The 11,476-nt window shown below is 36.4% G+C and overlaps 1 pseudogene; it reads left to right on the top strand.

Annotated features, from left to right (window-relative positions):
* Positions 1–514: 514 nt before the first annotated feature.
* On the top strand, positions 515–1,375 carry LOC140502196 (protein FAM210A pseudogene; annotated as a pseudogene).
* The last annotated feature ends 10,101 nt before the right edge of the window (positions 1,376–11,476 follow it).

Here is an 11,476-nt window from a genome sequence, read left to right as displayed (position 1 = left end):
CGTCTCTGAGACGGGGGCATACAAAAACCTGCCCTGTGACTTCTTGTGGAGTTGGCAGGCACCACAGAGACAACCTAATACAATCCACACTTTCCTCTCTGCAAAATACTGAACAAATAGAAAATTATCCAACAAGGCCATATGATATTTCCAAATAGATCACCAGTAATCTGTTTATTGCACTGTGAGAATAACTGACCTAATACAGTACCTATGGGTATGGGAACTTAGTACATCTTAATGAATGATGATGCTAATTTTCACCCATAGTAACATATTTAGAGCTAGAAGGGATCTTAAAAGTCACCTAGTTCAGCTCCCTCATTTTATAGATGAGGAAAATGAGGCCCAGAGAAGTGAAGTTACTTTACTACCTATTGACCTTGGCTGGGGCAAGAGGAACAACCAGGATTTGAATGAAGGATGACTAACTCCAAATCTAGCACTGTTTCTATTATGCCACATCTAATTCTTTAGAAAGAGGAACTTAAATCAACAATCATCATTCATCAAAATGCAGTAGAAATTAACATGAACTGTGTCTCAACTGGCAAAGAGGACATGTTTGGTCTCACATGAGGCTGTTTCCATTGGGACACTCTAAAAGCATAAAATGCTGTCCAGTCTTATATAAAGACCAGCCAAAGAAAGATAGCTTTGGTGCAGGGTCCTCAAAACCATGGGCTACTTGTATCTTCTGCATGGCATATAGCAAAGGAAAGGAAGACAGTAGATTTTTCTTACCATATACAACAAAAAGAGACTTCATCAAAAAGAGTTATATCATCTAGTGGCACATCCCAAGGAACTCATGCTGTGAAAAAAGATGATCTTAATCTATTACAAGACAAATCTATTAGTCAGTATCAGCAACTGAAGAAAACATTTAGCCAGTGTAGAAAACTTATGATTCCAGTACACTTAGTGACTTCCAGTATTTGGTTCAGAACATTTTATTATGCAGTGTTAAAAGAAGTGAATGTTGTTCCTTTTCTGGAACTCATTGGGTTACCAGACAGAATAGTAGGTATCTTGAAAAATTCCCAAGTGGAAATGCACTAGCTGTGTATATCTTGTTTAAGATTGTAACACCTACCAGATACACTGTGATTTTTGGAGAAGCATCAATTAATGTTAAGTATTTGTGTAGTCATGGCTACATGTCAATACCATCTCCAGTTAAAACATACTTACAGAATAGAGTGGAGAAAACAAAGGAACTTATTACAGAAAAATGGAAGAAAGAAAAGATAGACTCACAGAAAAACTACAAGGAACCAAAGAAAAAGTTTCATTTAAGAAAAAAAGTGGAATAGGAAATCTTGTGTGCCTGGTCACAGACAAGTCATGCACTTTAACCTTTGTGAGACTGTAGACAAAGACAAGTTCTCCTTATTATACCTCTGGTTGACAATCTTAAAATACTAGTGCTTCAAGGGTTAGAGATCCCAGAAAACTTTTTTAAAGTTAAATGTCACTAGAAAAGTAAGCGTATTATGGCAAAAAAAAATGAACCCAGTGTACTAATTTCATATCAGCAGCAGCATAAGTAATGATTATTGTTTTATGTCATGATAATTTTTCAAGTGTCTTTCTGGCTGATTTTACTTCCTGCTGTAATGATGACAGACTAAGCAGTTTACTACTGATATAAGAAATTTCTCCAATAGAAAGAATGGCTCTATTGGAATAATGATCTTCATGTTATCCATCAATCAGACTTTTAGCCATAATCAGTTCTCAACATGGAGAGATCTTAGCACCATTGTTGCCAGTGGTTGAATATTTTTAAATTGTCTCTCAAAATATCAGAAGTTTTTCAAAAGAATAGCAATATGAGGCCATTCTAATAACCATCTTCCAGTTAAAACTTTAATTTTATATGAAGAGTTGAATTAAAATTGAAACTATACATGTGATAAAAGAGATTTACTGACTATGAATAAATGACTAACAAAATGACACTTAAAAATAGTTTTCCCAAAAATCTGCGTCAAACTTTTCAAAGTAAGTACATATGTCTGAAGTTCCTCTTTAAAAATGTAAGTTGGTAACTGCCACCTACAACATAAAATTTTCCTTTAAATGCATTTTTTGTCTTCATCAGCTGACTTCTCAGAGTAAAAAAGAAAGGAATTTCACATCTTGGTAAGCTTGCTACTGAAATTAGATATTCATAAGTTGTACTTCATGTTTGTGATTGAGTAAGTTATTAGAGTAGGGAAAGTGACTTTAGAATCAGTGGGCACCTTTACAACATTGATTAAAACTTATCATATTTTAACATGCCAATGCTTCTGCCACCCCTATTCAGATACAGCATTAATGTTCATTTTCTTGTTGAGTAAATTCAAGAATCATCTCTTCTCCCTTTTAGGCAGGAATTTCTGTTTGGAACATCATATTTGAAATTTTGTTGGAAGGATTGTAACATTCATGTTGTCTTCACTGGCAATGACTGGCGGAGAATTGAGCCATTATGAAATATTTTAAATGTCATAGTGAGTGTGGAATGAATGGCTGTAGTTCTGTGTATTTTTAAATGGATTTTTGGAGACTATATGGTATTTGTTCATATCATATTTATATCCCTTACTTGATAATAGAATTTGAGTAAAGACACTATCCCTGGTTCATGTCAATGACCCTTACTGCCATTTGTGTCCAATAAATTGGAAATTTTCAACTTCACAGGAGGTTGTTGGCAAAATTAAACTTGAAAAAAATGTGGTTTTTTTTATTTATTAGCCTACTTACCGTATTAGAACATTTTATAAGTCAGTATCCCATAGACTTCTTGTGAGGATTTCAGTCGGAAGAGTGTTTTCTTATGCAGAAATGCAGAAACTTTGAGCAATCTTTTATTTCTGCTGGCATAGAAAAGTTTAACATAATATTTGAAACTGACAAAGAAAATAATTTTAAAGTTTTATTTTATTTAACCAGCTCCCTCTCATCCCCCCCAGTTGAAAAACAAAACAAAACCCCTTGAAACAAATCCGCTTAGTCAAGAAAAACTTTTTTTTTTTTTTTTGCCCAAAGCAAATATGTCTTCTTCTGTGTCATGAGTTCTTTACTTTTCTGTCAGGAAGTAGATGGAATGCTTCATCATTGGTCCTCTGGAATCATAGCTAGAGTTCTTAAGTCTCTAAAAGTTGTTTATCTTTACAATACTGTTTTAGTATAAATTGTTTCGGTTCTGCTCACTCTGCTCAGCACCAGCTATTACAAAGCTTCTGCAGTTTCTTTTTTTAGAAAAAGCAAATGAGCGCAATAGTCTAGTGTTTGATTAACCTAAGATTCCAGATATTGGGGCCAGGATTCACTTTTCAACAAAAACTGTTGGGAAAATTGGAAAGCAGGTTAGCAAAAGCTAGATACAGAGCAACATTTCACACCACATACCAGGACAAGTTCCAAATGGGCATATGACTTAGCTACAAAGGAAGACATCATAAAGCAGACGAGTATGGAAGAAATCACAACATAGATCTATGGATAGGAGTAGAGCTCATGATTAAATAAGAGATAGATTGATGTCTATCTTATGATAGACAACTTTTGTTACATAAAATTTACAAGTGTGTATAAAAACAAAACTAACTCAAAGTCAGCTAAAACTTAAAGAGAAGCAGAAAATTGAAGAAGAAATCTTTGTAGTACATTTATCCAACAAAGGTCTCATTTCTCAAATATATAGGTCATTGATTCTGATTTCTGAAAAAAAACAGCCATTCCCTAATAGGTAAATGTTCAAAGGATATGACAGTCTTCAGACAAAAAAATTCCAAGATATCAATATCCGTATGAAAAATGCTCTGTCACCAACAATTAGAGAAATTCAAATTGAAACAACTCTGAGGTATTACCTCACACTCATCAAATTGACAAAACAATGAAAATTACAAATTCTAGAGGCAAGCTTGGGAAAACAGGTACATTAATACCCTGTGAAACTGTGAATTAGTTCAGTCATTCTGAAAATCAATTTGGAACTATGCCAAAAAACCTATTAATCTCTTTGATCCAGCAATACTGCTACTAAGTTTCTAAGCCAAACAGATCAAAGAAAGAGAAAATGGACCTATATGTACAAAAGTATTGATAACAGTTCATTTTGTGATGACAAAGAGCTGGAAACTGAGGGGAGTGGGGATCCATCAATTGTAGAATTTTTGAACAAGCTATGGTATATGAATGCAATGGAATATTATTGTGCTGTAAGAACTGATGAAGGAGATGGTTTCAGAGAAACTGGAAAGGCTTGTATAAATTGATGCAAAGTAAAATGAGTAGAAAGACAACAATTAATACAATAATCATGACATCCTAGAGACAAACAACTTTGAAAAATTTAGCAACTCTAATCAACAAAATACATAACCCCAGCTCCAAAGAACTCATAATGAAGCGTGCGATCAGCTTGCAGATAGAGAAGTGATAAACTCAAAGTGCACACTGAGGCATTTTTTCTTTGAGAACGCTAATACAGAAATTTGCTTTGCCTAACTATACATATTTTAATGAGTTTTCTTTTTCTTGCTTTCTCGTTGTCGGGGCTGGGGACAGAGTGGATAAAGATTAGCAAAGTATTAGAATTATATTAGATTAGAAAAGAATTAGAAAAGAAAATTTAATTTTAAAAAGATTCAGAATAAAAGAAAGGATATAAAACACCATTAGGTAAAAAAAAAAAAAGAAATGTGTAGAGAAAGGATGTAGGAACTGACTGGTTATGGGATGTGTGTTAGAGGAAGTTTCTCAGAATAGCAGAGATTTTGAACCTGGGTGACTAGAAGAATGATTGTATCCTCAACAGAAAAGAAACTTAAGCGGAGATGTGTTTTTGGTGGGAAATATATTGAATTTTATTTTGGACATGTTGAATTTAAGCTGCCTATGTGATATCCAGTTTCTAATGTGAAATGGGAGTTCAAGAGAAAGAATAAGGCTATACAGAGAGATTTGGGAATTTGGGACTCTTCTTCATAGAGATAATTAAACTTATAGTAGCTGACAAAGTCACCAGGTAAGAGGGTGAGTATCTGAGGCTGGATTTGAACTCAGGTTTTCCTGACTCCAGATCCAGCTGTCTAACACTGAATTCAAATCCAGCCTCAGTTACTCACTACCTGTGTGATCCTGGGAAAGCTATTTAACCTGTGTTTGCTTTAATCCACTGGAGAGGGAAATAGCAAATTACTCCAGTATCTTTGTCATGAGCACCACATAGGAGGTCACAAAGTGTTGGACATGACTGAACAACAATGTGTCCTACATACTTTGTTAACCCCTGGAAATACAAATACAAACACAGTAAGTGCTTAATAAACACTTTTTATCTATCTACTTACATGAACATTATAAACCCATGAACTGAACTGGCTAATCTTTGTCCCCAAATTTGGCTTGCATGAAATTTTAGTGAAGCCTCTCATGTGTGTTTTTTAAAGTAAACTTATCTTTTAAAAAAATATAATGGGAGATACAGGAAGCACCTCCTTTCCTTCTCTGAATAATCTACTTGACCTGTGTTGCATGGTCCTTCTCTGTTGGCTTTGGTGGTGATTATCCCTTCATCAACACATTTCCCAATATCTGTGGTAATTGACACGGTACATTTTCTTGGAACTTTATTTGTCTTATGTCATTGAAGAATTTACCCTAGAGTCTGCAGATCAAACCAATCTCATTCAGAGAGAAAGTAATATAACAGAGGAAGTTTCCAAATATGTCATCACTCACATGGCCTTGCAGGAAGCAACCACTGAAGTTGCTGCCCTTTCTCCTGGAAAGGCAACTGATTATAGTCCCAGAAAATGAAGAAAATATCAACCTACCCTTAAGATCTGAAGATTCTTTCCAGGGACTTCAGTAACTATCCCAGAAGGTCTCCAGTTTCAGAATAGAATCATTTATATAGTTTTTTGCAACCTAATGAAGAGTCCCCCCTCCCCTAGATTCTTAACTTTAGGTGTCCTTTTGTTTCCTGACTCATGGGAGCAGGGAACCACAGATTTTTGAATGGAAGAAACACTAAATTCTTTATTTTACAGATGAGGAAATAGATTTTGAAACTTGGGTGAGATATTTTTCTTTTTAAGGAAGGCATAAATGAGGGAATATCATTTAATTTCACATACTCTTTTTTGTAATTTAGAGATTTTTTTTAATGGTTTCCACATCATCTGGTGGCCTAGGAACTGGAATCATGTGTCCCTCAGCCTCATCTCATTTCTCTCTCTCTCTCTCTCTCTCTCTCTCTCTCTCTCTCTCTCTCTCTCTCTCTCTCTCTCTCTCTCTCTCTCTCTCTCTCTCTCTGTTTCTGTGTCTCTGTTTCTGTTCCTGTCTCTGTCTTGCCTCAAGGTCAATGAATTCCTTTTCCCTCAGTTTTCCTCTCTTCCCAACATGTAGGACAAAGCATCATCGTATAGTCATTGCCTACCCCTCATTCCCTAGATCATGGTTAACTATTTACACTGAGAAACTCGGTAATCACTGCATGTGCTTTGGAGTGAATTTCCATGCTAGTTAATTTCATTTTTCAATGTGATGTCAATAATAATAATAATACATATTATATCATGTTACATTATATTATACTATATCATAATATATCAAATAAATTATATACTAATCATACCATATATTATACTTTACTGTTATACTGTATTATATCACATTGTATTATATTATGCACTCTCTGTCTCATTTCAGCTCCATGGATCAAGATACACCCTCTCTGCCCCTGCTACTTTTTCACTTCCTCTTGTGTGCTGTTCCCCGTGCCTCCAATTAGATTGTACTGTTTTAATTTTTTTACTTATTGTATCCCCAGTATTTAGCACAGTGTCTGATGCAAACTTAATAAATGTTAACTGAATCATTGGATTATAGTGTGTTGTACTGGTATATCACTTTATATTAACTGCATATATCACACCACTTCACATCTTACTATACTATATTATACTAGACTAGACTGATTATATTAAATACAGTATACTACTCTTCTCCAAACTCAAAGATAGTGATATGTGTGTGAGTAAGGGAACAAGCGTTTATATAGAACCTACTATGTGCCAGACAGTGTAGAAAGTACTTTATAAATGTGATCTCACTTAATCTTCACAATGCTATTATTATCCCCATTTTACAGTTGAGGAAACTGATGTAGACAGGTGAAGTGATTTCCTCAGAGTTGTACAGGTAGTAAATGTCTGAGATGATATGTGAGCTCTGAGATTTGAGATCTGGTTGGAATTACCAACCTGAAGATGCACAGAAACCTTTCCCCAAAGTGCTTGCATATGCAAAATCAGAGGTGGGGAACCAGCAGCCTCAAGGCCACATGTCACGTTCTAGGTCTTTGACTGAGTACAAGTCTTACAGAGCAAATCCTTTTATTAAGGGAATTTGTTCTGTGACGTTTGGATTCAGTTAAAGGGATACACTTAAGGACCTAGAGGGCCACGTGTGGTCATAGGTCGAGGTCATAGGTTCCCCATCATCATGCTAGACAATAACAATATTATTTTCCCCATTTCACAAATGAAGAAATAAACACTCAAATAACCATTTGCTTAAGTTTGCATAGCTAGTAAGTAGCAGTACTAAGACTTGAATCCAGATCTCCTGACTATAAGTGCTCTTTCTTTGGACATTTTGTTAAGGGACTGTACACAAAAAAAACAATAAAGTATACATGACTAGGAGCAAGGTATAACACACAACAGATAAGCCTTAGAGTTAGAAAAAACTAATCCTATCTCTGACAAAAACTGGTCAAATCCAGGTATCCTAGACAACTCTTTCAGACTATAAGTTATAGATAGGTTGTCACTCTGCATCAGTAAAGGAAGTTTTCACATTGGGAGAGGGCTACACTAAGAAATTCAGACCAGATCAAACCTATTCACCCCTAGAAAAATCACCCTGAGTGCACACATGATTAACAAAATCCATGCATACACAAATACCATAGCAACATAGAAGATACTTAGGTATGTAGGTATGTGTACATCTCAGTTATGTTTAGTGTTCATGAATCTATATGTCTATGGTATCCAGGCTATTGCCTGTCCTTGTTTCTCTGTGGTCAATGGACTGCAATCATGTGTTTTCCTGTTTGTTGGTTTGTGGTAAGATTTGTTGGCCAGTGGAGATACTACTTCCTCCTTTCAGTTCCCACGTGGTTGAGATTTCTGGGCAGTTTCCTTGGGGTGGGGTAGGTAAAGCAGAAGGAGGCAGCTGGTCTTGGATTAGAAAGTGAATAATAAATGTACTGCAGATGTCACACTTAGATTTTGTGATTGACCCATGAATGTGGACAGGATTCCCACCATCCCCAGGTGGAAGCTTCTCTAAGCTTTAAGAAGCATATAAGAAACGATTCTCATTATGACGAGGCAATCAACAAGCATCAGTTAAGTGCTTGCTCTGTACCAGGCACTGGGCTAAGTACTAGGTATGCAAATGTAGGCAAAGCAGCAAACAAAAAACTAAATAGAAGCAAAAATGCTTTTAAGGAACTTCTATCTTAATAGGAGAAGACAACACATAAAAGAAAATACAAAGGGAGAAGGAGAAGGAAGTTATCCACAGTGGGCATGATGGAACAGTCCAGATTACAACCTAGTAAGAAATGAAAAAATGACTGGTCTGGGCACCCTCATTAAATAGAGGTTCTGGGAAAAGCCATCTAATTGGTGGGAGAGTAGCTTTCTAAGATATGAATTTAAGAGCCGAAGTGCTTTTCCAGGATGGAGTCTTCTGGGGCATGACAGAGGAGTCCAGATTGTTGCCTGGTAAGAAATAAAGAGAAATTAAAATTAGGCCAAAATCCTGTTAACAGATTAAGGCTGAGCTTTCAGGCCACAACCAGGGAGAAAGAATAAATCTCTCTCCCCAAGGGATTTTGTTCTCTCCCTCCTTTTTAGGCTTTCTTGCCCATGACCTACACTCTTCATTCCTCAGAGGCTGTGGATTTGGAAAGACTTTTCACCTGTTAATGAATTCTTTGATCATAGTAATCCATGAAACAAAGTAAAATATGATACAATGCTCAGCCCTCTGCATCTCCCATCTGTTTTTGTAGTGATGGCAGAAGACTAGGAGGGCAGAGGGAAAAGAACACTACAAATCACACATTTTGAAGCAACTATTTACATGAATCTGATTTTTGTTACTCTATTGAGGATCTTTATCCAATGACCTGCAAGTTGGCCTTCTATTAGAGGAACAGTCTTATCTTGATTCTAAATGAAAGCAGATGTCTGAGTAAAGTAGTAATCACATGGAAGGATGACTCATGAGTTCTTAGGAAAGCCAATAAAGGGCTTATAAAGGCCAATAAAGTAGAGTTGGTTTTCCTGTATATCTAAAAGTAACAAGAAACATCACTGCCAGGCCTAGAGGCCTGTGTGGGCTACCCGAGTCTTTCTTACCTCACCTCCGAGGTCTTCGGCTGGCCACGCTGGATGCACATATGAGAGAAAGGACGTTCCAGAGTCGAACAAGGGTTGAGCTTTATTTCAGGGTCTAGTTACAAGTGCAGGGGGGTCTTCCTTAGGAGGAAGAGGGGGAGATTTCCTAAGGAGGCTAAGATCTTAAGGGATTGGAAGTAGAAGTACAAGCGGGGAGAGAGGGGGAGGGGAGAGAGGAAAGAAGAAAACGGAGCCTACTGTCCTCTTGGCTCCTCACGTGCTAAGAGAGCTTTCAGGCTTCCTCAATCCTACTTAACCTTCAGCCACACAGTTTGCATCTCAATACCGTGCTGTTAGATAACAATAGTGTGCCCAGATCCAGGACCATCTCGAGGGTGGGGAGATCTCTCTGCCATCACGTTTCTCACGGGAAGAGGCGGAATTACTCGAGATAGCTCGGTTCACCTCTATTCCCTGCCGTTTCCTGGGAGGGTCTCGTGAGAGCTCTAAGATTTAGAAGCTCCCACCTTTACCCGCCCGAGACTGTCCACACGGAATTGAGCTTCCAATCCCAACACATCACTTCATGGAATATGTGGTTATCTTGCATTGCAGTGCTCAAGAAAAGTATTTGCGAAATGACCACTATGTAGACTATAACTTAGGCACCAATATATGTTGCAGAAAACAAAGAGAGAGAAACTCTAAAATAGCTCAGAGAGATCCTCCAAATTAAGTCAACACATGCTTTCACACTTAATAATTCCAACATGAAGATGGGAATCTTTGAAGGGGATGAAAATGTGTTGAGAAATTTAGTTCAGGAATAAGGAAAGCCAAAGACTTGTAGATGACATAAAAACCTCAGCCAGTACATCATGAATACTCACAGAATCAGAAGGTCGTAGACACGGCAAATACACGTAACATAGTAAAAGAAATTGATCAAATTTTAATAGAAAGGAAAAATTTATTATTGATGTAGAAGTCTTTTCTGGGTCAGTTCCCCACGTATAGGAGGACGGCTTTGTTAGAACAAAGATCAAATTAATGCAAAACACAGAGAAAATAAAAACAGCTGGCATTTATATAGTGCTTGAAGATTTTCAAAATGTTTTGAATTTATTAAATTCAATTTATTAATTGAATTATTAATTAGAATACCTAATTAATTAGAATATTAATATCTAATTATTAATTAGAATAAATTTATTAAAATATTGAATTTATTTTCACTACAACTTTGGGAGGTTGGTGCCATAGATAAGAAAACTGAGGCAGATAGAGGTGAAGTGAGTTGTACATTGTTACAAAGCTAGTAAGTGTCTAAGGCAGAAATGAAGTCCTCTTGATTTCAGTTCCATCCCAGTCTTGTATCCATTGCTCCACCTAGAGGCCCCATCAGTAATTGTAGGAAATAATGTCAATTGGTTTAATAATATTAATAAAGAGTTTTGCATGAGCAAAAGAAATACAAAGAAAATTTTAAAAAGAAACAGATTGGGGGAAAAATATTTCCATAAATATTTCTGACAAAAACCTGACATCAAAATAAGGAATTGACTCAAATTTATGAAAATTTGAACCACTCTTCCGTGTTCAGTTGATAAAAATGTATGAATAGAAGTACAGGTAGACATGCTGGGCTCTAATAGTCTCCCCAGAGATGATAAAGAACCAGGATTTTTCCTTGGATGAGGATTTTTTAGAAAGGTATGAATGAGAATGACAGGGTGAAGTAGATTAATGGAGATCAGTTGGAATATCCAAAGATGGTATCTACATTGACTTTCTACTTAATTTTTAACCCCAATTCAATGGTCTCCCACTTTTTCATGCACCTGTTAGAGTGGATACATCAGTCACATGCGAACAGAAAGGAATGAGCAATAACTACAACATCAACCATTAACAACAGGAAAGCATGTGAATAGAAACTATGGACCACACAGACAAAAGGACATACCTTCCTGGAGGGCATGATGCTGATGTAAGGACAGCAGACATTTACAGAGACATTTACAATACTTCAAAGTTTTTCTTTTTTAAAA

The sequence above is a fragment of the Notamacropus eugenii genome, chromosome 4 (genome assembly GCF_028372415.1).
Source record: "Notamacropus eugenii isolate mMacEug1 chromosome 4, mMacEug1.pri_v2, whole genome shotgun sequence".
Classification (NCBI taxonomy): domain Eukaryota; kingdom Metazoa; phylum Chordata; class Mammalia; order Diprotodontia; family Macropodidae; genus Notamacropus; species Notamacropus eugenii.
This window is presented reverse-complemented; position numbering and strand designations above follow the sequence as displayed.